Here is a 3,095-nt window from a genome sequence, read left to right on the forward strand (position 1 = left end):
GGAATTGCTCCACGAGCGCGATGCAGTAAACAGTTGCATCGTCGCACCATGCCGCCATCGTCGCACAACAAAAGGTTCGTCTTTTTCGTCTTCAACAGTTGGCGCCAAAAGAACACGACTTGGGATTTGGATTCCAATCCAAACAACAAAAGTCAGCTTGTTGCCAGACTTAGCACTTCAATTATACTAAAAACGCTGCGGTCCGCCGCCAAGGTCCGGGCTAGAAAAGAGCTTGGCATTTCTCACAAGCGCGGGCCGCGGACCGCCGGCGGACCTCGCAAACCGGTGACGTAAGATCACGTGATGCGCGGCCCGCGGACCAAAACAGCAATTTGGTCCGTCGTGTGGATACACCTTTAGGGGCTAGCACGGTGTAAGATACACTCTTTAGGTGAGGACACAGCGGGGCTGAACGCGCGACGCGAGGAATCAGGTAGTGTTCGTTCGATGGGCATCCGAGAGGCTGCATTATTCCGCGGTCACCGTGCACGTAAAGCCCCTTGATACAGGCGTTTTTTACAAGTACCGCCAACGATTGTTGTGGAACCGCGCGAGACACGTGCCACGAACGGGAGCTCCGCCGCCATTCGCTTCCTAGGGCCGCTCATTTCAGTGCTGCGCCGCCATTCGCTTCCAAGGGCCGCTCGAGACCGGGGTCTCGTGCACTCGCGCATTTGACGCTACTTGCGCGGCAAACGCAAACATATCGAGGGGCTTTACGTGCACGCGGCTGACAGTGTCGCCGGCGGCGAATCGGCGAAACTATGTGAGAGCGAAAAAAATGATCTCGTTGCCACGACACCCCGGTGCACCGTGGTCTTTCTGCACGAGCGACAACCTCGCTGGATCTCTACGCGTGTGGAGCATGAGGCGGCACGAGCCGTCTTTGCCGTGCCCACGGGTCGACGAGTCATCTGCCGGCGCCGCTTGAAACCATAGTGAGAGAGAGAAAGAGAGAGAGAGTGAAAAGCGAACTTTATCTGCACTGCGCGAGGAGCGCGCTGTCCTCACCTGAAGAGTATTATCTTAAAGCCGGTTCAGACACTTGCGTTTGAGTGCGTATGACTGCGTTGCGTCGAGAACCGAAAGCGAGTCACCGGCACATCTGTGCTTAGTATGAAGCGTGTAATCCAATTCAAGGAATCATCTTGGCACGCGATATAAGCAGCAGGGATGTCCTGGTTTCTCGCTGCCGCAACGCAGTCAAACGCAGTCAAACGCAACTTTCTGAACCAGGCTTTACACCGTGGGGGCTAGCCATGTCTGTATGTCCGTTCGCGTCGGGTGGACGTGCTCCTGCTCGCGAGCTCACGTGCTCATGAGCACGTGAGCACGCGCTCCCTTGCTCGTGTAGGGCAGAAAAAAAACCAAAAAAAAAACCGCATCTTTACGTGATGAATGATGTTGATTGGGGCGAGGCTCTGGTGGTGCTTGCCTGCGTAGACGGTGAGCCGCAGCATGCCGAGCCTTTCGTTCGTTTTCATCCATGTCAGAAAAGGAATGTGTGGTATGGAACGTGGTTATATACGAATTTGAGCATTTGACCGCAGCGTGATATGGATGAAAACGAACGAAAGGCTCGGCATGCTGCAGCTCAGCGTCTACGCAGACAAGCACCACCAGAGCTTCGCCCCAATCAACATCATTCACCACGTGGAGATGTGATTGTTTTTACTTTTTCCAGATTGAGAAGAAACGTTTCAATTTTCAGGTGAGCTTTCTCGTGTATACGCCAGTGAGAGAAGTCTGCTTCACAGTAGCGCTTAGTTAGACACACTTATTAAATTATTATCATATTTAAAGCATGCCTTTGCCTTCAACTCACCACGAACGGGGTCCTCCATCGTCTCCGCCGATCCACAAGGGGCCCGCAAAACATCAGTCAGTGGCTGAGAACCACTGGTCTAGAATATACCAGCACATATAATTAACAAAACAAGATTGTCAAAGTGCGGGCGAGTTGGTGGGAATTAATCATGATGTACCAACCCTGGGACTGGGAAGGAAACTTGAAGACAAAGTAGAAGGGACTGCGAAAGTGGAGGCAGCGCCTCGATTAAGCTCTATTATTAAGCTGTAAAACAAGGCACCTTAATTTAAATGTTTCTGCCAAGGCCCACAAATACCTAGAACAATATACCTCGTACTCCTTATATTCTACTTGCGTATCGTTCATATTTAGCGTAATACGTAAATAAAAAACGAGGACAAGACACGGCGTTGTCGTCGTGTGCTTTGTACTCGTTATTTTGGCGTGTTAAGTTTAAGATAAGGTAAAGCCAACTGAATGCATTAGCCATTTTAATGCATATTCTAAATATATTGTTCAAACTGGTGAAGTACATCATGTGAATTGGTAAAATATATAATAAATTTTAATATATGCCAGTCCCGTAGAAGCAACCTGGTTTGCGACGTGTTGCGTGCCACTGCTCCGTCAACTATTAATAACAGTTGTATATGCTCGCTTTATGCTATATTCGTATTGTCACGGGTGGTGACCAAAAGAAACAATAAATACACAGAAAGAAATAGACGTTTAATGTGGCGAACTTGTGCCAAAAATAAAAGGAAATAGAAAAATAACAACAGAGCGTCGCGGGCGTCGAAGGCGGCGAAGCAGCAAGGTCGAACGCTGAGGCGAAACTGACTCGACAAGGTCGCGGGCGGCCTCTTATCTAGAGTGCGTCGCTATCTCGAAGATTCGGCGAAAGCGGCTCGAGCGTCGCGTGATCGGGCGAGAATGAACACGCACTTTCTAGAAAACAAAAGCAGGAATAAATGATAGAAGTTACATGCGGTACATGAATAAACGAGAACTTTCTGGAGGTCCGTGACTGAGCGTTGCTTTCTCAGCCCTGGGCGCGGCATTATCCCCCCCTTTAAAAGTGCATCGTCCCGATGCAGCACAAAAACGGAAAACAAAAAAACAAAAGGACAGCAGAATTGCTAGCCGGAGTTCACAGTCCACAGTTCACTCGTCGACGAGAGTGGAGAGTCCTATCGTTCGTAATACGGCTTCAGCCGGACGACGTGCACTACCTCGGGTCGCGGCTGACGTCTTGCAGATGGGCGGGTTCCGTCGGGAAGGACTT

Source organism: Ixodes scapularis, unplaced genomic scaffold (genome assembly GCF_016920785.2).
Source record: "Ixodes scapularis isolate PalLabHiFi unplaced genomic scaffold, ASM1692078v2 PGA_scaffold0__279_contigs__length_252992795, whole genome shotgun sequence".
Lineage (NCBI taxonomy): Eukaryota > Metazoa > Arthropoda > Arachnida > Ixodida > Ixodidae > Ixodes > Ixodes scapularis.